At 40.2% G+C, this 26,440-nt stretch overlaps 1 long non-coding RNA gene and 1 other non-coding gene across 2 annotated transcripts; both read left to right on the top strand.

The window, feature by feature from the left end:
- The first annotated feature begins 1,442 nt into the window (after window positions 1-1,442).
- On the top strand, window positions 1,443-25,895 carry LOC133097974 (uncharacterized). The gene is made up of 3 exons (XR_009702092.1): window positions 1,443-1,563; window positions 20,146-20,429; window positions 25,466-25,895. It is a non-coding gene; the product is annotated as an uncharacterized LOC133097974 (long non-coding RNA).
- LOC133078759 (U2 spliceosomal RNA) lies at window positions 14,853-15,038 on the top strand. The gene has a single exon (XR_009697925.1). It is a non-coding gene; the product is annotated as a U2 spliceosomal RNA (small nuclear RNA).
- Window positions 25,896-26,440: the final 545 nt, after the last annotated feature.

Here is a 26,440-nt window from a genome sequence, read left to right as displayed (position 1 = left end):
AGCTCAGAGACAGCAGGTAAATAGTCAGCAGATCCAGTGATTTGGAAAAGCAAGTGTATTTCTACATTGCTGATAACACTGTGAGTCAGAGCACGGCTAGAAATAAGAAACTCTTCATACTCATTGACTAAACAGTGCCACTTAGGGGAACATAACTGAAAGAAATAACTTAAAGGCAAAAAAGAAATTAAAAATTTGTACCAAGATGTTGAAAGTGGCATCATTTATAACAGCAAAACCACGAAAACAGCCCGTATACTCAACAGTAGGGAGATGATTAAGCAAACTGTGGTAACTGGATGTAATAAAATACTCTAAAGCTTAAAAAAAAAAACAAACCCATGTATTTCAAATAAGTATGAAAACGTTCACATGAAATAAATTTAAGGGAAAAAAGTAGAACTTAGAACTGTATGTGTACTATAATAATTACAATTGTGTAAAAATGTACAAAAGCATATAAACAAAGATCAGGGGAGATGAAGTAATGGAACTAGTTTAGAGCTTAATGTTTCTTAGGCTTCTTTTCTTCTATAAAGTTGCTTAAATTCTTAATTAAAAAAGAGAAGTAAGCGAGTCTTTAATTGTATATTTAGATTCTAAACCAAATGAAAATTATGTGTTTCATGTTAAGCTGCTTTGAAGAAAAAAACCAACAACACACACACACACACACACACACACACACACACACAAAATACAACCTGGCTAACCATTCCCACCATAGCACTTTTTACAACTCTGGCATTAGTCACTGCCATGGCCCGAGGCCAGTGTCCAATTGGTCTAGAGATTTTATTTTACAACCTGAGAAGACTGGCTCTCTCCCAGTGCCTCTGGTCTCCTGCCCTGAGCTGAGCCTTTCTTCTTGTTGCTATACTTCACGTATTTTACTACAGGCCAGGAACTGCTAAAGTTAACTAAAGCAATGAATAAAGATAACAGGGTGGGTAAAAAACAAAACAACAAAAACCAAAACAAACAAACAAACAAAAAACCCATTAGCCTGTTAATGACTATTCGGATTTTTGTAAATATTTATTGCTTCAAAATGGTCTGTTCTCCTCTGCTGCTGCAGCTGGATCCCCTGCACAGCCTGAAGTGACTTATACCCTGCCTGAAACAAAACTCCCTAAACCCAGAGGGCAGAAAGGCCACACCTTTGATTCACCCCTCCCCCAGCCCATGTTGCTTCTCAGAACCTTGATATGCCAAGTACTTTGCACTCATGAACTCTGCCTCATTAACAGGCTCATACAGATGCTTGTCACAGCTGCCTCGCGGCAACTGGGAGTCTGAGAGTATGTGGTTACAGCAGGGAAAGTATGACAGCATAACTGCCTCCTGCAGGAACCTGCTGGCAGATTGCCCAAGAGACCTTGGCCATCCCCTGGGATGGCGCTCTGTGTGGTTGATTAAGCAGTTAGAGGCCTTCCAGGAGAACCAAGCGCCCAACTCGACCAGCTTGTCATTTTTGCCTTTTGTGATGACTTGAGAATCATCTTCCAAACGGTGTCTAGATTCCTGTTCCAGTTTCTCCACCTACCATCTGTGTGACCCTAGGTAAGTTATCTCAGCCTCCATGCCTCGGTTTCCTAATGTATAAAATGGGGAAAATAACAGGAAATAGCAGTAGCTGCTTCATAGTTTCGCTGCTAAGATCAGGGATAATGCCCTTAAGGCCTAATGGAGGATATTGCTAGTTTTCTACCCAAGATCCATTCTGCTTTTCTTTTTTATTAACAGAAACGCAATTTTGTTTGAGGTGGCAATGTGCCCAGCTAAAAATACTCTGTCCACAGGCTCTCTTACAGCTATGGTGACCATCTGATTCTGTTCTACAGGGAGGGGCTTCCAAGAAAGAGACAGTTTCTGATTTAAAAAAAAAAAAAAGGGACAGTGCTAGTTGGCATGTGTATTTTGCTCTTTGCCCTTCCTTTTTCTTTCTGTATAGATTAGGACACCTGGAAGAAAAGCTGCCATCTTGGAACTAAGAGAACAAAAACTACGTGCTAAGAATGGTAGATCAGGAAGCTAGGAGGAACCTGAGTTCTTGATGACTTTCTCAAGCTGCTGTACCAGGAGTGGGCTACCTACTTCCTAACTTCTTGTTAGATGAGAAAAATGAACTTCATTTGGCTAAGCCATTGGGGTCGGGTTTCTGTTATATGCAGCTGAGTGCTATCCTGACCTAAGCACTCAGCATACTGCCTGCCAACAGTAATACCTTAATAAAGGTTACTTTTCATTTTTCTGTAAAGCGTCGTGATTATAAGTCACCTGTCATGGCGATGAGCACTAAGAGAGTTTCACAATTGTTGCTCTGGAATTTAGTTATGGTAAATAGTGCATAAAGGTATCCCTTGTCAACTACGGCTAGTAAAACATTCTCATTATTCAGAGACACTGGCTGTAATAACATTTGTTAAAATAGAATTTGACGTTGTACTGTTGTTTTTTAAATTGCTGCTAGGTTATATTCAGCTAGTCCTCTGAGGAGATGATTTTACTGATAAATCTAGAAAATTTATGAGGGGGAAGGGAATAGGACATTGAAAAAAAATTTTTTTCCCTCTTGGTTAATCTCTTTCTTTTTTTTAAAATAAATTTATTTATTTATTTATTTTTGGCTGAGTTGGGTCTTTGTTGCTGTGCGCGGGCTTTCTCTAGTTGCGGCGAGCGGGAGCTACTCTTCGTTGCGGTGCGCAGGCTTCTCATTGTGGTGGCTTCTCTCATTGCAGAGCAAGGGCTCTAGGCGTGCGGGCTTCAGTAGTTGCAGCACACGGGCTCAGTAGTTTTGGCTCGCGGGCCCTAGAGTGCAGGCTCAGTAGTTGTGGCGCACAGGCTTAGCTGCTCTGTGGCATGTGGGATCTTCCCGGACCAGGGCTCGAACCCGTGTCCCCCTGCATTGGCAGGTGGATTCTTAACCACTGTGCCACCAGGGAAGTCCTTTTTTAATCTTTGAATTTTATTTTATTTATATTTTTATACAGCAGGTTCTTATTAGCTATCCATTTTATACATATTAGTGTATATATGTCAATCCCAATCTCCCAATTCATCCCACCACCACCACCACGCTCCCACCACTTTCCCCCCTTGGTGTCTATATGTTTGTTCTCTACATCTGTGTCTCAATTTCTGCCCTGCAAACCGGTTCATCTGTACCATTTTTCTAGGTTCCACATATATGCGTTAATATACGATATTTGTTTTTCTCTTTCTGACTTACTTCACTCTGTATTGACAGTCTCTAGATTCATCCATGTCTCTACTAATGACCCAGTTTCGTTCCTTTTTATGGCTGAGTAATATTCCATTGTATATATGTACCACATCTTCTTTATCCATTCATCTGTCGATGGGCATTTAGGTTGCTTCCATGACCTGGCTATTGTAAAGAGTACTGAAATGAACATTGGGGTGCATGTGTCTTTTTGAATTACGGTTTTCTCTGGGTATATGCCCAGTAGTGGGATTGCTGGGTCGTATGGTAATTCTATTTTTAGTTTTTTAAGGAACCTCCATACTGTTCTCCATAGTGGCTGTATCAATTTACATTCCCACCAACAGTGCAAGAGGGTTCCCTTTTCTCCACACCCTCTCCAGCATTTGTTGTTTGTAGATTTTCTGATGATGCCCATTCTAACTGGTGTGAGGTGATACCTCATTGTAGTTTTGATTTGCATTTCTCTAATAATTAGTGATGTTGAGCAGCTTTTCATGTGCTTCTTGGCCATCTGTATGTCTTCTTTGGAGAAATGTCTATTTAGGTCTTCTGCCCATTTTTGGATTGGAGTGTTTGTTTTGTTAATATTGAGCTGAATGAGCTGTTTATATATTTTGGAGATTAATCCTTTGTCCGTTGATTTGTTTGCAAATATTTTCTCCTATTCTGTGGGTTGTCTTTTTGTCTTGTTTGTAGTTTCCTTTGTTTTGCAAAAGCTTTTAAGTTTCATTAGGTCCCATTTGTTTATTTTTGTTTTTATTTCCATTACTCTAGGAGGTAGATCAAAAAAGATCTTGCTGTGATTTATGTCAAAGAGTGTTCTTCCTATGTTTTCCTCTAAGAGTTTTATAGTGTCCAGTCTTACATTTAGATCTCTAATCTATTTTGAGTTTATTTTTGTGTATGGTGTTAGGAGGTGTTCTAATTTCATTGTTTTACATGTAGCTGTCCAGTTTTCCCAGCACCACTTATTGAAGAGACTGTCTTTTCTCCATTGTATATCCTTGTCTCCTTCATCATAGATTAGTTGACCATAGGTGCATGGGTGTATATCTGGGCTTTCTATCCTGTTCCATTGATCTATATTTCTGTTTTTGTGCCAGTACCATGTTGTCTTGATTACTGTAGCTTTGTAGTATAGTCTGAAGTCAGGGAGTCGGATTCCCCCAGCTCCGTTTTTTTCCCTCAAGACTGCTTTGGCTATTCGGGGTCTTTTGTGTCTCCATACAAATTTTAAGATTTTTTGTTCTACTTCTGTAAAAAAAAAAAAAAATGCCATTGGTAATTTGATAGGGATTGCATTGAATCTGTAGATTGCTTTGGGTAGTATAGTCATTTTCACAATGTTGATTCTTCCAATCCAAGAACATGGTATATCTCTCCATCTGTTGGTATCATCTTTAATTTCTTTCATCAGTGTTTTATAGTTTTCTGCATACAGGTCTTTTGTCTCCCTAGGTAGGTTTATTCCTAGGTATTTTATTCTTTTTGTTGCAGTGGTAAATGGGAGTGTTTCCTTAATTTCTCTTTCAGATTTTTCATCATTAGTGTGTAGGAATGCAAGAGATTTCTGTGCATTAATTTTATATCCTGCAACTTTACCAAATTCACTGATTAGCTCTAGTAGTTTTCTGGTGGCATCTTTAGGATTATCTATGTATAGTATCATGTCATCTGCAAACAGTGACAGTTTTACTTCTTCTTTTCCAGGACATTGAAATATTTTGATGAACGTTTATTTTGTTTGGTGGAAAGACATGTTCATTTCTAAGAGATGCTTGCTTTATTTTCATTTATGAATATAGTAGATTAGTTTCTTTGCAACTCAAGAACATTTTAATGCTTTCTAAGTAAGACTGGTGGTGGGGGTAGGGAGAAGAGAATGTTGTTGATTCAGCCAAAAGTAAATCTGAAATTTACTTAAAAACCCTAGGAGATTTGTCAAGACTTTCCTAAGGGTTAGTATACGACACCATAAATAGCTTGCCCTCATATCTCTGCTTCTTCAAGCTCCCCTACTTGGACTGAAATATGGATTCACTCCCAACATCAGAAAAGCTATTTCTAGCTTCTGTCTGGAAATATAACTTCACCATATTGACCAGGGTGAAATCAAAGAACCTATCAGATGTCTCCTCAATCCACTAATTAAATTGCGGTCCTCTTTTCTCCATTTTTATACTTTCTTGTTCAAGTAGAGGAAAGCAACAGGATAGGTTGGGTTATGCTACAGTCACAATATTAAAATCTCAGTGGCTGAAGATATCAAAATTTGTTCCTTGTTCATTCTCTTCAGCCTTCATGGGTCAGCAGGACACTCTTCTCATTACAGTCTCTGAACCCAAGCTGAGAGAAGCCACCACCTTGAATGTTGCGAGTCATCACATCAAAGGAAAGAACCTTGTACTGGCAGTTTCAAATATGTATCGCCTTTGCTCACAACTCAATAGCTAGAACCAGTCCCATGGCCCCAGGCAACCAAAAGTGTATCTTGAAGGGCAATCCTACCATGTACTGAGAAGGGGAGCACCAGAAAGAGTTGACAAATTGCACTGACATTAGAGAAGTAGCATCACTGAATGCCTGTTATATACCAGCTGTGTGTCACAGCACTTGTGTTATCTAATTCTCATAACAAATTTTGATATTAACTTTAATTTTCAGATGAGAAATCTGAGGCTTACACAGGTCAAGTAATTTGTCCAAGAGTCCCATCTAATATGTAGATTTGATTTCAGTTTCATCTGATTCCAGAATCTGTGCTTTTTCTATTATTTCCCCAAGCCTCCTAGTATAACATGTTCAGCTGCTCACAACCTCACAACCTTGAGGGCTCGAGAGGAAGAGGGTGGTAGGGAATAGAGAGAAGGGTTTATTGTTAAGAAATACTTTTCTCCACAAAGCCAAATGGTCCATATTTCTGTGGCTTCATTAGTATCACGAGGGGACCAAACAAACTAACCTAACCAAGGATCTGAAATTGAACCCACCAGAACAGAAACAAAAAATGACTAAAACGAGATTGTGGAAAAGGAGATACTAAGGAGGCCAAGTGAATCAGTGCCATCAAATTGAGAGGCAGCATCATGCTATTTCTTTTCCTCAAAAACCTTCAAGTGATCCCTTCAGAATGTCTCGTATTACCCAGGGTGAAGCCCCATTTTTTTAAAGAGCTCTCTTGGCTGTTCCATAATTCTCACCCTTAATCCATAAGATTATTTACAATTTTGGGAAGTTCATTAAAAGTATTATGTATATATCAATATTATTGCTCTGAATATACGAATACTGACAGGGATTCACATCTTGACTTGAAGTAGGGACTCAAGCATGGCTGCGATACGGATTCTATCTAGAAGTCTCAGGCAAAGCACGGTTGTGTACCATAGAACTGCTTCTACGAGGGATGTAATTTTCAGTAAGGAGAGAATGATCCTTTAAGCTTTTAAAATGGTTTTTTCACTGTGACTCATTTCTACTCCATTGCTAATGGTAAGACCTTAAGTATTCAACCAAAGTTGAAGATGTGGATATGACATAGCTAGATTTTGATTTCTCTAAGTACACACTAAAAAAAAAATTCTAAACTTGAAGCCATATAATTCCTCCTCTTGTGAAGACTGTACCTAAAAATGCTTGTGATGTTATATTACATGTAAAAGGCAGTCCTTACGCTTTTGCAACACCATTGGTTCTAGAGCTGCTGGGCAGCAAGTTCTCACCAGCTTCAATATACCAACCTGGCGTGCTTGCATGGGTCAATGCCCCACCTCACCTCTGATTAGGTCTATTTTAGCAACACTTGTGTGCGTGTTATAGATTACAGATGATCCCCACCCCACCCCCGCCTCTCAATTTTTCTTTAGTATTACTTTTATAACACTTTTATGACAAAATGTTTCTTTTTAATTTGAAAAGAGCATTTACAGTAAGAGATCAAATACTGCAGATTACACACTCCTATATTACTATTTTTTTTTAATGGAAATCACTATGAAGATAGAGTATCAAAGACTCAGAATCATACTCTTAAAATAATCAGTAAGGCATGGAAGTCAAAACTCAATTTTAAGAGGAATGTCCTAGAGTTGAGGGTCAACCCCGCCTTATAACAGCCAAAATTTAAGTCACCTGAATAAACAGAGAGACAAGAAGGAAAGGGCAACCTGAACTCTGCAAACGCTCATATTTAAAAGAAGAAACAGAAGAGGTAATTCCAATTGACCCCTTGTGTTTTATGGGTTTTGCATCTCTGGGAAGGTTAAGATGACAGCCCATTCTAAACACACGTCCATTTACATTAGCAGCCTTTTCTATGGGTGACTTAAGTGCATATTTGAGACATTCCAACAGAGAAACAGAAAAGACATCAAAGGACCAAATAAATCCACACAAACATGGGAATTTGAAAGCCAGTTTATTTGGACTTTATCTCACTCTTATTTGCCCACCACAATCCAAATGAGACCATAAAACAGTCAGTATACGAAAGACCTGCTTTTCATAGTCATAACAGTATAGATCTGGACTCTCTTTGGGGAATGTTACAGTGGATGCTTTGGTTGTGTTAGCAAAGGGGACTAGGGGAGGATGTTGGGACAATTATTTTACTAACATATTTTAAATGACTCAAGTAGTTGTCAAGTTCCTGTCTGAACACTAATTAAGCCTGGATACTAAAAATGAATAAGAACAGGTTGAGAGCAGTTTTTATACTACGTGGGTGGTTAACCGAAATGGCCGTGACTGGAATGGCCCTGAACACCCCAACTTTGATGATGTAATTCAAGTTGAACAGTTTAACTTTCCAGAGGCAGATGGTCTAGGTCTAACTAAATTCCTTTGTCTTAGCCTAACATTCTCTTTTTGATGACTTTTCCCCTTCTTCTCTTACACTCCTTCCTCCCTTGATGGTATCATTACATATGGAAAATTACAGATGTTTAGTTTATATAACAGGCAAGATTAATATTTACTTTTTAAAAAATCTGGTACATGGATAAAATCCATATAACAGCACATACAATACTCACATAAAAAACTCTGGGGCCCTTAACTTTTGTAAGGGCTAAGGAATGTTTTTATTTTATTTTTTTAAGATTTTTTTTTTTTTTTTTTGATGTGGACCATTTTAAAAGTCTTTATTGAATTTGTTACAATATTGCTTCTGTTTTATGTTTTGGCTTTTGGCTGTGAGGCATGTGGGATCCTAGCTCCCCGACCAGGGATCGAACCCGCACCCCCTGCATCAGAAGGCGAAGTCCCAACCACTGGACCTCCAGGGAAGTCCCAGGAAGGTTTTTAAATGGAGAGGAAGAAATGATGAGAATGTTTGCTCCAGGATGCAGACATCAGTTCCCTGGTGCCATTAGCTCAAAAGGAATTAAATGTAACTATGAACAGGGGAAGTTGTTAAGTCACTGGTATTTTTTTAGGAAGTTCTTACTTTGCAACCTGGCTAGACTGACTTTCTGAGTTTGTCCAAGGACTGCAGAGATAAAAAATGATGAGAACAGAATACAAAAACTGAAGTTCTAATGGGTACAACCCAGAGGAAGGCTGTGGAGTTGATGAGAAAGAAGCAGATGTTAAATACTTACTTAACTTCTTTAACTGGTGTCTTAACTAGTGGCATTACCATTAATCAAAGCTGCCAATTTAAGTACTGGTTCTCTAAGAAAAAAAATCAGAAAGGGGTCCTTTGTCCTTTGTTAACACAAACATAAATATTTGTACAACAGAGAGAAATGCCCTTCTGTGGTTTTCTCCTTTGCAAGTCAGGGATGACTGGATAATATTTAGTTAGAAAAACATAATGATCGATGACTGGCAAAGTTTTATGTTTTATATCACTGAGAGGAGATATTTTTATATTTTTGGCCTGTTTATATGTGCAGTCACCAGTACTAGTCATTGAGTTTCTTACATGCTTTTTGAAATATATATTATTCTTTCTAGGTCTAGCCAATGTGAGCTAGTACTTTTCCATAAAGGTTGCCCTTTTCAACTTAAAGTTTTTTAATTTAAAAATCATAAATGCTAATTATAAAAATGTAAACAATGAAGAGGAATATAAAAAAAATTTAGAGTAAAATTTTTACAGTAAATTGTTCTCCGTTACCCTTCTCCTCTTCATACTCATTTTAGTTGTCTGTTGCTGCATAAAAAATTATCCCCAAAATGTAATGGCCTAAACCAATAAATATCTATTATCTCACACAGCTTCTGTGGGTCAGTAATCTAAAGTGGCTTAGCTGGGTGGTTCTCAGCTCAGAGTCTTTCACAAATTGCAGTCATGGCGCCAGCAGGGATTGCAGTCATCTGAAGGCTTGACTGGGGCTGCAAGATCCGCTAACAAGGTAGGATCCACCCACACACGTGGCAAGTTAGTGCTGGTTGTTGGCAGGAGGCCTCAGTTCTTTACCACGTGGACCTTACCACAGGGCTGCTGGGTGTTTTCACAAGGTGGAAGCTAGTTATGCCCAGGGTGAGTGATCCAAAAGATGGCAAGGAGGAGGCTGAAAGTCTTGTATGACCTAATCTCAGGAATCACACACAGACACACACCAAATCCAGGCCACACTCAAGGGGAGGGAAATTGGTCCTCACCTTTTGGAGACAGGAGTACTGAAGTACTTGTAGACATACTTTAGAACTACCATAGTGCTCCTATTCTTTAAAGGATAATCACTGTCAATATATTGTTATATAACGTTTTAGACATTTTTCTATGCACATACAAATATATATATGAGGTACATGTGAATGTATATCTATTACATATACATGTTTTACATATATTTATAGTTGTTTATAAAATTCTTAGAAAATGCTATGAATATTATTTTACAAATTTTTATTCATTACATAATATGTTAAGGATATCATTTCTCCTTGTAACACATAGCTCATTCTTTTTAATAGCTGCATAGCATTTCATTAGATACTAATAACATAATTAATTTAATCATTTCCCCAAAGATGTACATTTGGGTTGTCTACAGTTTTTTGTTACTATGAATAATACTGCAGTACACATCCTGGTACATAAAACCTTGCCTGCTTATTTAAGTATTTCTGCATGATACATTCTTATAAATGGAATTGCTGTATCAAAACATTTCTGCTTTTACTATTTTGATAGGTACTATCAAACTGCCCTTCAAAAGTGTCCTTTCTATGCACAGTTATATTACTCTTACTCATACTCTCTGTTTACTGATTATTCCTACTGCCTGTGGTATCTGTGCAGAATTTTCTCATCTCTGGTGTCTTTTAGCTTTTCCAACACCTAATTTGTATTTCTCATGAAATGTTTCTGAGATAATCTAATTATCTACCTAACCACCATTATTCCTGTTTGGGCAGATCTGTTTCTCCAGGCCATCCCATATATCTCGGCCCTATAGCTTGGCTGTCCTTGAATCAATCAACCACTTCTGGCAAAATCGGCTGTGGACTGGGGGTGGGAGATGGGTCAGGAGATAGCATTAAACAAACTCTGTCTGAGGAACCACCCAGGGCTACTTTTCTACCATGAGGCTGGGTATGGCAAGTATTCAGAGGTATGACTAGCCCTTTAGAGTGGTTTTACCTAAGACACTCAGACCTTAGAGACTCAATGACCCATGTGAAAAGCGGAAATAATTAGATATCTTCCACCTGTTACATAGGATTGTTATGAGCATGAAATAAAATATTGTAAATTGTAAACACTGCATGAGGTGAAACAACTAGCAAAATCCCTGGCATATACTAGACGCTCCATCAATAGTGGTGTAACAAGATGCTGTAAAGTGCCCAGTACTAAAATGATCTATTCAGGCCCACTGCTGAGAACCATAGCATGAAGCACCACTCAGCCTTAGTCTAGGGCACTGCCAGGCACTGGGGCTGCTGGCAGGGCGAGCTGACGGTGCCCATCAGAAGAGCCGTCAAGTCTGCTGTCATTCCTGCCCAGACCACCTGGGAACAAGTTGGGGACATTTGGCAGGAGGTGTGGGGGGCTGCAGAGTCCTTGAGGAGAGGCTATTCCCTCTTCTCACCAACCAGGGAAGAGAAGGTACTTCCTCTTCCTGAAGCACCGGGAGGGAAGCTTCACGTGTGTGTGTGTGTGTGTGTGTGTGTGTGTGTGTGTAACCACATCCATTCCTGCTCCACCAAGTCAGGGACATGTGAAAGTGTCTCGTGTGAAGCTGTCAGTGCCGGAACTAGCAGAGATCCCGCCGACACCCCGTATGGAAAAATGGGTGGGAGGGGGATGATAGAGCCGAGAAAGAACAGATGGTTTTTTGTTTTTTTTTTTGAAGTTTCCCCTAAAATTAAAATTTTTAATTAAAAAGACTATTATTTTCCTTCTTAAAACTCCCTTTTTATGGTAAAATATAGACACAGACAGAAAGAAACATTAAATGTGCCACTTAATGAGTTATCAAAGCCATATCTGTGTAACTATCACTCAGGTCAATAAATAAAACATTGCCAACACCCCAGCCCTCTCCACCTGTGTCTCTTCAAAATCAGAAAACCCTCCCTCCCCCAAAAGGTAACCATGACTTGACCTTTATAATAATCATACTCTTGGTCTTTTTTTTTTGAAAAAAAATTTATGCTTGCATCCCAAAGCATTATACTTCAGTATGGCTTGTTTGGGGAATTTATATAAATGGAATCACACAGTATGAATATACATCAATTTGTATATCTATGCTACTGTTGATGGGCATTTGGTTTGTTTCCAATTCAGGACTATTATTAACATGCTGCTGTAAACATTCTTTTTTTTTAATTTTTGAATTTTATTTTATTTATTTTTTTATACAGCAGGTTCTTATTAGTTATCCATTTTATACATATTAGTGTATATATGTCAATCCCAATCTCCCAATTCATCACACCACCACCACCCACCCCCCCCACCACTTTCCCCCCTTGGTGTCCATACGTTTGTCCTCTACATTCGTGTCTCTATTTCTGCCCTGCAAACTGGTTCATCTGTACCATTTTTCTAGGTTCCACATGCTGCCGTAAACATTCTTATACATGATTATGGGTGTGTATGTATACATTTCTTTAGGGTGTATAGCTAGGAGTGGAATTGTTGGGTGATAGAGTATGTGAATTCTCAACTGGACTACAGAATGTTTTCCAAGTGGATTCCCAATGTACATTCCCACCAGCAGTTTAGGAGAGTTCTCTATGCTTCACATCTAAAATGATCATTCTTCATTCTGAGATAATCTACTTCTGTATGAAAAAGGCCTTTTTTAAAAAAAAAATGATAAAAATGATAATGGTAGAATTAACAGATTACTTTCTAAGTGGCTTTACATGGTAAAATAAAGATCTAATAGTTCCATTTAGGCCCTATTTCCCGCCTGAAATCCTACTGGATCATGACATCCCAAATGCTAGAAACCATTGTCTCACATAACATGATATAGATTGTTCCTAATTATTATTTTCACATCAAAAACTACTTGATACGTATAGTAGCCAGCCTCCAAGATGGCCCCCAGTGAACCTTCTCTCTTGGTATTCATGCCTTTGTGTAGATATTCCACAATGAATAAGGGCCGATTTTGTGACCAATGGAAGTGTCAGTGTATCAATTCATAAGCTAGGTCATAGAAGGCAATGCTGCTTCAGTGTTTGGTCTTTTGGATCAATCACTCTGGGGGAAGTCAGCCACCACGTTGTGAAGATGTTCAAGCAGCCCTGTGGACAGGCCCACAGAGAAAAGACCAATTTACCAACGCCAACTTGCTAACCAAGTGAGTGAGCCACCTTGAACAAACTTCTGCCTCAGTCAAGCCTTCAGAGGATTTTAGTCCTCCAGCCTTTGAATTTTCCAGCTAGACCCCAGAAATCATAAAGTAGAGACAAGCTATCCCCCTGTGCCCTCTCTGAATCCTTGATCTACAGAAACCATGAGATAATACATGATTATTGTTGTTTTAAGCCACCAAATTTTGGGATGATTTGTTATGCAAGAGATAATTAACATAACACACATGATCACCTAGAAAATATACTTGGCCAAAATTTGAACCTGCATCTGATAATGCCTCTATATTTAAACACAGGTTTAGTAGAAGTAGAGGTGACAAAGCAACATGTTGAATAAATGTGCACAGGGATGCAGTTAGCAAAATCCAGAATATAGGAAATTCTACAGCATAAATGACCCAACTCCTTCAGCTAGTAAATTGGGGAAAAAAAAAAAAAAAGATGAGAAAGGGAACCCATAAATTAAAAGGGACTTAAAAGGTATGATAGATTGTATTACTCCCAGTATTTGCTGTCCTCTCCTGTGGGAGACTTATTCTTCCCTTCTCCCCTCTGACATTGGCTTTGGCCATGTGACACTCTTTGACCAATGAAATGTGAGCAGATGTGATGGTTGCTACTTTTGAGCAGAAGTTTTAAAAGTCGTTGTGTTTCAACCATTCATCATTTCCATCTGCCAGGAAGTGGGTGTATCCCAAATAGGGACTGTTTCTTCAGACCATGGCCAAGAGTGAAGAGGATGCAGAGCTGACTCACAGTGGAAATTCACGTGAGCAGGAAAGAAACCCAAGTTGTCATAAGCCACTGTGATTTTGGAGCTATTTGCTACCACAGCATAACCTAGTATAATCTGATTCATGCAATAAATGTTTTAATCAAATACAAAAGATAAACCTGGTTAGGATTCCAATTTATGAGACCACTGTAGAAATTTGAAAATGGACTAGATATTTAATGACAATTAAGAATTGCTATTTATTTTTTAGGTGTGTTGACAGTACTGCAGTTTTTTAAGTTTTAAGATTTAGACCTTTATTTATTTATTTTTGGCTGTGTCGGGTCTCAGTTGTGGCACACGGGATCTTTTGCTGCGGCCTGCAGGCTCTTTGTTGTGGTGTGCGGGCTTCTCTCTAGTTGTGGCGCACAGGCTTCTCTCTAGTTATAGCGCATGGGCTCCAGAGCACCCGGGCTCAGTAGTTGCAGCACGTGGGCTTAGTTGCCCCGTGGCATGTGGGATCTTAGTTCCCTGACCAGGGATCGAACCCTCATCCCCTGCATTGGAAGGCGGATTCTTAACCACTGGCTCACCAGGGAAACCCCTGCAGTTATGTTTAAAACAACAAAAAGAGTTCTTTTATTTTAGACACATGGTCCAGGGGGAAGGGAAAGTAGGTTGGGGTATAGCTTAGTCATGAGTTGATAATTGTTGAGCTGGGTGTTGAGAACATGCCAGTTTGTCATACTATTCTTTCTACTTTTGTTAATGCTTAGAAATTCTCATAATAAAAAGTAAAAAAAAGACAGTCTATCAACTTGAGTCCTAGAGTTGTCCCTTGACTCCCCAAAGTGTACAGAAAATATGGGAGCTGAGAAGATGGAGTTGATCAATTAAGTTTAGTGAGTAAGTAAATAAGGGAGGTGTTTGGAGAAGGTCTCAGGAACAAGACATCAAAACTGATTTTCAGTGAGGAAGATGTTTCTTCGGGAACATTATATCAGGCTAGAGCAATATCAAGGTAAGATTTGGTGCACTGGAGAGGGGTGGGGGGCTCTGAAGGTATCAGCTTCCACCACAAGTGTGAAAGGGAACGGGTGTGGCTTAAGTAGAACTGTTATCTCTTCTCTGTCTATTAGCTAAAATCAAATGTAGTATCTGTCTTACCAATTAAAGCACCTGATGTATTCTTTATCTGTGTACTGGGCATTAATGTTTGGAGTTAGGAGATGGATTGGTAGCTTAATTAATCGGCTCCACGCCTCAGCTTGGAATTGCATTACTTCCAGGAACGGTGTCTGTCTTTTGAGTTAGTGACAGATTGTTTTCTATTGTTCCCCTTGCCTCCTACAAAGTGCTCTGATTCCCCCCCTTTTTTTTTTTTCCTAATTCACTCTTAAAGAGGCTCCAGACTACATTTCCACCATTTGTACTGCAAGGATAGGATTTCCTGTAAGTGGAGTAGACAAAGTAGCTGAGCTTGAGCCATCTTGCCAGTTTCACATCCAAGAGAATGTTAGACAAGAGGACCACTTGGGCTGAGGGAGAGAAGAGACTGAGCCTGAGCCAGACCCTCTGTCAGGAGACTGTGGGCCGGGACATGTGACTTAGGGAGAGCCAACACAGGCAGCTCTAGAGGGGGAAGAAAATCTGTTGGCGTTAGAGAAGCAGCAGCAACCTCAGTGGTAGCACCTACCGCCCCCTGTCCAAAGGAGCCAAGGGAGGAGATTCTCATTTCACCCTCCAAACCGAGGGTGCTTCTGTCTGGGAAAGGGGGAGAAGACGGGGGTGTGAGAGCAGACATATCTCCCATCCCCCTCCCACTAGATTAACATTGAAGTTTTGTATTGCTTTGTTTGTGAGATTGACGTTTGAATATGAATAGGGCTGAGCATTAGAGATAAGACTGGGAAGTTATGGAATTAGATGGAGACATCATAAAGATAAGGGAGTTCACTGCCCAGAGTAAAGGGGGGATTTTACCAGAGGAGACAGGGAGCAGTTAAACAGCTTCATGTTTACACCCCAATGAATTGCTACGCCTTAATAATCACAGGGTTCTGGACTTCCCTGGTGGCACAGTGGTTGGGAATCCGCCTGCTGATGCAGGGGATACGAGTTCGAGCCCTGGTCCGGGAAGATCCCACGTGCCGCGGAGCAACCAAGTCCAAGAGCCACAACTACTGAGCCTGCGTGCCACAACTACTGAAGCCCGCGCATCTAGAGCCCGAGCACCACAACGAAGAGTAGCCCCCGCTCACTGCAGCTAGAGAAAGCCCGCGCGCAGCAACAAGGACCCAATGTGGCCAAAAAAAAAAAAAAAAAAAAAAAAAATCACAGGGTTCCTTCATTTTCCCTAACAACATAACAACGAAAAACGAAACCAAACCAAAAAACTTTGGTTCAGGTTTTTAGTGATACACCATCCACTTCAAACTAGACAAAGCTTGTCTTTGGCAATTGCCCTTCTTAATCTTTCCTTCCTTCTGCCTTCTCTCCCTTAACCTGCAGAAAGGATCTGTGCCCTCCTGCTGCCCTCTGTACAGTTAACTAGTGCCAAACGTATGTACCATCAAGGACACTAAAAATAAATATCTATATTTTCTTTTACTATTTTGCCTACTGTGACCTACTTTTGGTTCAATGTCAAAAGCAAAGGGGTGAGGTGTGCCCTAAATAAACATGTCAGTGAACTCTGTCCTACCGTTTTGGCTGCATGGCTTTTGTACTGTAAACCAAAGTTGTTTTCTATAGACAGCAAAAGTTGCAAAGATCTTCCGTGTCAATACACCGATATTTAAGTTCTGAAATTCCACTTGCTTCATCAAAAATCTGTTTCTTTGAAAACTGTTTCCCACTGATAATCTTGGAATTAAGGAGGTCTAGTTGGTGCCTGAGTCACATGTAGAATCACTTCCAACCCACCCACGCAGCTGAAAACACATTTTTCGGAGATTATAAAGTCAAGAGGTGTGAAGGTACCTTGCAAAGAGAGCATTTTGCCAGCTGATGTCATTTTTTAAAAATTTTATTTATTTATTTACTTTTGGCTGTGCTGGGTCTTCGTTGCTGCACACAGGCTTTCCCTAGTTGTGGCGAGTGGGGGCTCCTCTTCATTGTGGTGCACGGGCTCTGGGCACCCAGGCTTCAGTAGTTGCAGCATGCGGGCTCAGAAGGTGTAGCCCATGGGCCATAGAGTGCAAGGGCTTCAGTAGTTGCAGTGTGTGGGCTCAGTAGTTGTGGCACACGGCCTCTAGAGTGCGCGGGCTTCAGAAGTTGTGGCGTGTGGGCTCAGTAGTTGCAGCTTGCGGGCTCTAGAGTGCAGGCTCAGTAGTGGTGGCACATGGGCTCAGTACTTGCGGCTCGCGGGCTCTAGAGTGCAGGCTCAGTAGTGGTGGCACATGGGCTCAGTACTTGCGGCTCGCGGGCTCTAGAGCGCAGGCTCAGTAGTGGTGGTGCCCAGGCTTAGTTGCTCCGTGGCATGTGGGATCTTCCCGGACCAGGGCTTGAACCTGTGTCCCCTACATTGGCAGGTGAATTCTTAACCACTGTGCTACCAGGGAAGTCCCTATGTGTGTGCTTTAAAGAAATAGTTTTAATATTCTATTAAACCCTAGGAGTTGTTAATGAACACTTTAAAGTGCTCTAATGGGGAATATACACTCTAGGGGGTGGTCTGTCAGCACTGAAGGGCCATAATCAGGACCTTGGACTTGGAACAGTGGCTACTGCACCTCCTTTGACTATCTGTTTCTGAACCTACACTAGAGAGTTTATTCTTTAGCAATAAGAGATGCTGGAAATAACTTAATAATTTATTGGTGACATGGATGGTTATTGAGGTATGTGCACTGCACAGGCATCTTACCCTTAAATGAATGGGGCATAAGTTTTGGGTGAGCCCAGAACAGTGCTCTAGGTCCGGGTGTTTGTTTAGTCCTGTGCTTGCCACTTAGTGCAGGATTCTGTCACCTGATCCGATGAGACGCGTGGCTGGATCCTGCTCTACAACACTGTGGTGTCCAGTTCAAGTTTTCCTGACAGGTTCTGGTCAGGAGCTCCAAGTTCATGGAACTCCAGGCTCTAAAGGGACAAATTGTCAGAGGTTCCACCAGGACACTGACGATTGTGTGCCACCAAACTGGCTTAAGCCAGTTGACAACATTTGATCCACAAATAGTTCTCATGAGATGTATTTAATGAAAAAAAAAAGAGGACCAATAGGAAAAAAAAGTCTATGTACAATGACAAAGATTTGAGGAAGTTTCATAGAAATGTGGTTTTGTCAATATAATAATAATAATATCAAAAAATTAAAAACGGCTTACTATGTGTCAGGCACTGTTCTAAACTCTCTCTCTCTACATATATATATTCATTTAATACTTGTCATAACTCTATAAAGAGATACTATTATCACATTATTAACCCCATTTTACTGGCAAGGAAACTGGGGCACAAAGTATGACTTGTCCTAGATGATACAGACAAAGTGAGTGGGGAAGCTGTGGTTTGAACCCAGGCAGTTTGAATCCAGGCTCTTACTGTTATAGACACTAGTTTGCTTTCTGAAAAATAGCAGTCAGTAAGTGACCAGGAGCCACAGGAGTTTATAGAATTAAAGAAAACTGGACTTGCTTTAAGAGCCCCAGGGGAAAACTAGGGAATTCTGAGGTTTTCCTTGGCTTGAGAAAAGGCCCTCACCAACAAGAGATTTTTCTGTCAGGCATCATTTGGGCAGCAGGGCTTCAGTGATGAATTAAAAATAAAGACCTGTCACTTGGTTGATGATGTGTATAACAGTTTTTCTAGACGCAACAAAGCTGCTGAGTATTAGAAGACTTTGACGAGAAAGGCAGGCAGGCGACAATTTGCTTCTCTTTCCCATATTTGGCTTCCTTCCTTTTATGTCTCCCTATATCATCCTATACCAGAACAACTGCTCACACATCTAAGTCACAGCAAAACATTCCTTCATGAAGCCATATTTTTCTCTGTTCCCTGTAGTCCCTCAACCAGGGCAAGAGTTGGGATAATCTGATTACTAGCACAGTCATTTGGTGAACTCTTTACCTGCAGGTATAAATCTGATCTTGCATCTTGCTTTTGCAAGTTCCTCTCTGGGCATGGTTCTTAGAGAGACCAGAAACCCACCACCCATAGCCAGCATCCTGTGGATGTCCTTGGCTGATTTACTCATTCTAATTCCCACTATGTAATTTTACCAAGTGTTACCCGAGTGTTGCGAGGTGCATTTAGGGCCTTCTTCCATTTCCCTGTCACCGAGGCAACCTGGTGTGCATCTCCCACAGTCCTCCTTTCCTCAGCCTTGCTCTGCATGTTCTCAGAATGCTGGTCAGTCACTCATTCAACCACATCACACAGAACTCTAGGAAACTGAGAACCAGACTAACATAATGGCTCTGTGGGCTGCCAGATCACCAAATTTTTAAAGGTTCTAGAATTTTTAGTGTTCTCATAACTGTTACTTACTTGGTAAGTTGCCAATTCTTTTTTAAAAAATTCCCAACGTTTGCATGTATCAGATTACTTTTATGTAAAAATATAATAATTAATTAATGTATTCATCCAACTTGAGTTGAGTACTTGGAACCCAATGCTGAAAACTCAAGAGGAATAAGATACAGACCCTGCTGATCCGTTGGAGTTGTTTTGATTGCAGGTGATAGGAATCCAACTTAAACTAGCTTAAAGAAAAAAGGAAATTTATTGACTCATGTAACTGAAAAGTCTGTGTGTAAATTCAGGCATGACTGGATCAAGGGAGCTCAAATGATTTCATCAGGACTCCTTTTTCTCTATTCATCTCCACTCGTCTTTGCCTCTCTTTGTGTGCTGACCTCATTTTCTCTTACTAAAGATAGCTTCCTCCAATATGACCTGAACAAATGGTCTTAAGAAGCTCCAGCTTCTTAAGAATGATCTTCTAAGATCATTCTTAGAGCTCAAAATAGCAGAATAGAGACCCTCTCTCCCTCAGAATCCATATATCAAAATTCAGAAAGATTCTGATTATCTCTAGTTGATCACGTGCCTGTTTAACTGACCACTCTGACCAGAGGAATGGAATATTCAAATTGGCCAGGCTTAGGTTATATGCTTCCCTCTCAGATGAGGAAGCTTCAACCTGGTTGTATAACATGAAATGTGTTTCCCACACAGAGCAAAGGGTGACTGATACACAAAAATAATAGATATTCTCTGTGGTAGCCAGCCTCAAAGATGACCCCAAATGATCCTCACTTCCTGGTATTTTTATATCCTTGCATAATCTTCTACATTGTATCATGGTTGACCTGTGTGACCAACAGAATCCTACAGAAGTGATGGTGTGTGACCTTCACAGCTAGGTCATAAAAGACATTGTAGACTTTATCTTGCTCTCTCTTAGAATACCTACTCTGAAGGAAGCCAGCCACCATGTTGTGAGGATGCCCAAGCAGCCCTATGAGGAGATCCACATGAAGAGTAACAGAGGCCCTCTGTCAATAGCTGGTACCAACTTGCTAGCCACTTAAGTGTGCCATCTGGAAAGTGGATTTTCCAGCCCTAGTCAAACCTTCAGACGACTACAGCCCTGGCCTACACCTTGACTGCAACTTCATGAGAGAATCAAGCCTGAACTACCCAGCTAAGCTGCTTCTGAATTCCTGAACTGCAGATGTTATGAGATCTGTGAGATAATAAATGTTTACTGTTGTTTTAAACCATTAAGTTCTGAGGAAATTTGTTACTCAGGAATAGATAACTAATACATCCACTATACTTGCTCTCAAGTAGCTCGTTGCCCAGCCTAAAGTCATAGACATTTAAAGGACTAACTCTAATTTGTGAGTGGGAAAGAAAGACAGAGGAGATAGAAAAGAAGCCTCTGTGAAGTTTTCAGAGGAGGCCACATTTGAGCTGGGCTTCAAGGATGAATGTGAGGAGGAATGGAAATCCAGGCCAAGGGAACAGTGCAGGCAAAGGATATGAGACTTGAGAGTGGGAAATGCAAATAGAATAATGTAGTTGTAGTTAAGGCCGTGGCTCATTAGAATCACAAGAAGGGCTTAAAAAATAGACAGATACTCAAACCCAACCCCTAGAGAATCTGATGATTAGGAAGGACTGGTTTGCATTTCCAAAGTTACTTTTGGTCTTCAGTTGGTTGGTTAGCTGGTTGCTGTGGAGGGGTGAGTCTGCAGCAGTGTTTCTCAGTAGGATCTCTGGACCACTTGCTATAGAAAGCAGGAAGCACAGGCCCTTGGTTTTTGTTTTTTTGTTTTTTAAAATTGGAGTATAATTGCTTTACAATGTTGTGTTAGTTTCTGCTGTACAATGAAGTGAATCAGCTATATATATACATATATCCCTTCCCTCTTGGACCTCCCTCCCCCCCACCCCCCATCCCATCCACCTAGGTCGTCACAAAGCACCAAGCTGAGCTCCCTGTGCTATACAGCAGGTTCCCACTAGCTATTTTACACATGGTAGTGTATTTATGTCAAACCTAATCTCCCAATTCGTCCCATCCTCCCCTTCCCCCCCTGTGTCCACATGTCCATTCTCTACATCTGTGTCTCTATTCCTTTCCTACAAACAGGTTCATCTATACCATTTTTCTCTTTCTGGCTAACTTCACTCTGTATGACAGACTCTAGGTCCATCCACATCTTTACAAATGACCCAATTTCATTCCTTTTTATGGCTGAGTAATATTCCTTTGTATATATGTACCACATCTTCTTTATCCATTCATCTATCATTGGACATTTAGGGTGTTTCCATGTCCTGGCTATTGTAAATAGTGCTGCAATGAACATTGGGGAACATGTGTCCTTTTGAATTATGGTTTTCTCAAAGTATATGCCCAGTAGTGGGATTGCTGGGTCTTAACTATCAATGGCATTCTTCACAGAATTAGAACAAAAATTTTACAATTTGTGTGGAAACACAAAAGACCCTGAATAGCCAAAGCAATCTTGAAAAAGAAAAACAGAGCTGGAGGAATCAGGCTCCCTGATTTCAGACTATACTACAAAGCTACAGTAATCAAGACAGTATGGTACTGGCACAAAAACAAAAATATAGATCAATGGAACAGGATAGAAAGCCCAGAGATAAACCCACATACGTATGGTCACCTAATTTATGACAAAGGAGGCAAGAACATACAAGGGAGAAAAGACAGCCTCTTCAATAAGTGGTGCTGGGAAAACTGGACAGCTACATGTAAAAGAATGAAATTAGAACACTCCCTAACACCATACACAAAAATAAACTCAAAATGGATTAAAGACCTAAATGTAAGACCGGACACTATAAAACTCTTAGAGGAAAACATAGGAAAAACACTCTTTGACACAAACCACAGCAAGATCTTTTTTGACCTACCTCCTAGAGTAATGAAAATAAAACCAAAAATAAACAAATGGGACTTAATGAAACTTAAAACCTTTTGCACAGCAAAGAAAACCATAAACAAGATGAGAAGACAACCCTCAGAAGGGGAGAAAATATTTGCAAATGAAGCAGCGGACAAAGGATTAACCTCCAAAATATATAAACAGCTCAGGGAGCTGAATATCAAAAAAACAAACAACTCAATTAAAAAATGGGCAGAAGACCTAAATAGACATTTCACCAAAGAAGACATACAGATGGCCAAGAGGCACATGAGAAGATGCTCAACATCACTAACTATTAGAGAAATGCAAATCAAAACCACAATGAGGTATCACCTCACACCGGTCAGAATGGCCATCATCAAAAGATCTACAAATAATAAATGCTGGAGAGGGTGTAGAGAAAAGGGAACCCTTTTGTACTGTTGGTGGGAATGTAAATTGATACAGCCACTATGGAGAACAGTATGGAGGTTCCTTAAAAAACTAAAAATAGAAACATAGGCTCTTGAGTCCAAACCAATCCTAATGAAATAGAATATTTGTGAGGGGGTAGAGTGGGGTCCAGGGACCTGCACTTTAACAAGCACTTCAGAAAATTTTATGCAAAGTAGTGCATTAGTGTACAAGTTTAAGAGATGAGTAAATTATTGAAAACCCAGGAAACAGTTGTTTTGTGGAAATAAGGAGAGTTTCAAGCAAGAGGTGGTAAATTCAAAAATGGATTTACATTCATGCCATAATGATGTAAAAAAATACTTAAGTAAAAAGACTAGCAGGAAATATACCAAAGTGACCTTGGTTATATTATGGTGGTGACACTGTAGATGATAGTTTGTTTTGTTTTTTGTAGTACAGGTCCATTCTTTCTATAATTTAAGCAATGATTTTCAGAAAGGTTAAGGAGCTGTGTTAATGCTGTGGAGAAGTCAAGTTGGACAAGGGTTGAAAAGAGGTCATTGGCCTTGGCAAGTGGGAGGCCACCGGAGACGTTTTGATGAGGGGGTGGAAGCCAGATTACAATGGTTGGATTCAGTGGATGGGGAGGAAGTGCAGGGAGCCAGTATAGACCATTAGTTCAAAAAGTTTGGCAGCAAAGGCAAAATTTAAAATAAAATTTTTCTTTTTTAAACGGATTATAAAAGTAATACTTGTTTATTATATAAAGTTGGGTAATACAGAATATTAAGTACAAAATAATAGTCACCCATAATCCCCCCACCCAATGCCAAGCCATGCTAAGATTTTGGTATATTTATTTAATGAATATTTCTCTTTCACAACAGTGCATTAAGAGAGAGGAAATGGTCAAAATCATCCATATTATTCTCAGATGAGGAAACCAAGGCTCAGAAAGTGACTTTCCTGAGGCCTGAAGAGTCCATAACAAACTGTTTGATTCCCACAGTGCTTTGGCTTGCATTTACTGGGTGCTCTGCCCCCACCCTGCAGCAGAATTGGCCAGTCAGCCCTTTTCTTGTGCCCCATTGTGTCCTGAACAGATACTTCAGCGTCAGCGCCTCTAAAATTTCACTGCAACTAAGGATTATATACTTAAATCACCCACTAGGCCTGTCCTCTTTGACAGTAGGGCCTAGGTCTCCTTCATCCCACTATTCCCAAATCCTAGCATAGCATTTGACAGAATCACTGCGCAACACATGTTTCTAGAATGATGGGTAATGCTTTGGTAGAGTAACTAATGCAGTTTTAATTTCCAGTATTTCCTGCTTCTCTGTAATGACTCCCCCATTCCGGGCAGTAGTGAGAGTGTTTCATGCCCAGATTGCCTCCAGGTAAGAATAACACAGTAGAACCAGAGTCGAATTCTTGGCTTTTGACTTTCAAATACTCAGGTGGGGTATAAACAACAGTTTTGGAAGACAGGCTGATAAGCTGTACTACCTCCTCCCTGACTAAATATGGTCTAATTGGGAGGAGAAAGGAAAGTTGAGGAAAAGGAAACAAGTAAGATACCAGCGAGTGTTCCTGAGAAAGGGGCCTGGGCGCTATCTCCCACCCTGCTGAACCCCATTCCAGAATAGAGTTTGTGGAGTAGGTAGAACACCAGAATCCTCCTGCCTCGTGGCAGAGAAGAGGAAGTGGCATAGTAGGGGAGAAATGGCCACATGGAAAATCTAGACCAGCACACAGAAATATAATTTGAGCTACATATGTAATTTTGAGTGTTCTAGTAAGTAGCCACATTAAAGAGAGTAAGAAGAAATGGGTGAAATTAATTTTAAATATTTTATTTAACCCAGCGTATCCAAATATTATCATTTCAACATGTAATTGATAGAGAAATTATTAATGAGATGTTTTGCATTTTTCTGTACTAAGTTTTTGAAATCTAGTGTGTATTTTATAGTCACAGCACACCCCAGTTTGGATTAGCCATATTTCAATTAAGTGTCAGACAGAGAAAGACAAATATCGTATGATATCACTTATATGTGGAATCTAAAGAAATGGTACAAATGAACCTATTTACAAAACAGAAGTTGAGTCACAGATGTAAAAACAAACTTGTTACCAGGGGATAAGCGGGGGGCGGGGGAGGAGGGATAAATTGGGAGATTGGGATTGACATATACACACTACTATATATAGAATACATAACTAATAAGAACCTACTGAATAGCACAGGGAACTCTATTCAATACTCTGTAATGACCTATATGGGAAAAGAATCTAAAAAAGAGTGGATATATGTATATGTATAACTGACTCACTTTGCTGTACAACAGAAACTAATACAACATTGTAAATCAACTATACTCCAATAAAAAAATTAAAAAAAAGAAAAGGAATCAGTACTTAAGGAAATGCAAATGTATAATAATGATTTTCAGAGAAGAACCATCAGGCTCAAATGTATCTTGTGATATTTGCTCTGCTTTAAAATAATCTGTGAATAGAAATATGTGATTCCAATTAAAAAAAGAAAAAGTTCAGCAGCCACCTGTGGCTGGAGACCACGCTGGACAGCATGGGCGGGTCTGGACAATCAGACCGAAAATGGCCCCATGGACTGCCTAATCCCACAGCTGAGAACTGGAGACATAAAATGTTTCCTGTGTGCTCAAGAATATCATAGACAAGGACCAAAGAGCCAGGTGACCTAAGGAGATCTTGTTTGGTAAGCAGCTTTTGGTAGGAAAGAGCTCTTTGCAGGAAAAAGTTCTCTGCGGGAGGCCCCTTTTGTCTTGTCACTAACCTTAAACCAGGCACCCCCATGATCTACTCACCTCTGGCCCTAGCACACCTTTCAAATCTTTTGATCACACAATACCTTGCCTAACCTGTTGGCTCTTTCTGCAGATCAAAGAAGTAGAAATGAAGAATAAATAATTAACAGATGACCAGATCTCATCCCTAGATTCCCCTTCAGTAATCTCAAGAACAAACTGTGTGAACAAGATAGCATCTAAAGAAAACTCACAAGAAGTGGACAAGCCTGCACACAGTGGGAGATGGTGACGACTCTGACCCCCTATCTCAATGATTAATTGAGATTACTTCCTTTTTTCCCCTGAAAAACTTTCATGGCTGAGCAGAATCTTCAGAGGTGGTTTTTGGGGGACACTGAGCCCACCATCTCCCCAGATTGCCAGTGTTCTGATTAGAAGCATCTTTCCTCTCTACCAACATTTTCCTCTCGAGTATTGATTTTTGAGCGGCAAGCAGTCGGACCTGATGTGGAAACAGATTCAGGCTGAGGGGAATCTGATCTGGTGCTGATCTGCATGGACTGAGTGGACAGAGGGCCATGGGAATGCTTCAGTGGATGCCATGGAGAGATGGCTGTCCAGGCACCCAAGACCCACCCCTCTATACACATCCACACTCTGTAAACCCCCAGGAACTTGGATACCACCTGGGGAAAGATGAAACCCCAATCTGAATTGTGCCCCCTGTATTGGAAGCATGGAGTCTTAACCACTGGACCGCCAGGGAAGTCCCAAGAAATTTGTACCTTGATTGGGTTATTAGAGGATTGCTAATTTGGATGACATTGTGGCTATGTGGGAAAATGTGTTTATCTCTTAGATATGAATATAAAAAAATTAGGGGTAAAATATCAGGTTACTTGCAGACCGATGTTCATAGCAGCCTTACTCATAGTAGTCAAAAAATGGGAACAACTTAAATGTCTATCAACTAATGAATGGATAAATAAAATATGGAATATCTACATGATGGGATATTACTCAAAGTATTGACTTGTGCCACAACATGGATGAACCTTGAAAATATTATGCTAAATGAAAGAAGCCAGTCCCAAAAGGCTACATA

This window comes from Eubalaena glacialis, chromosome 1, assembly GCF_028564815.1.
Source record: "Eubalaena glacialis isolate mEubGla1 chromosome 1, mEubGla1.1.hap2.+ XY, whole genome shotgun sequence".
Classification (NCBI taxonomy): Eukaryota; Metazoa; Chordata; class Mammalia; order Artiodactyla; family Balaenidae; genus Eubalaena; species Eubalaena glacialis.
Note: the sequence above shows the minus strand (reverse complement) of the source record. Positions and strands in the feature narration are given on the sequence as shown.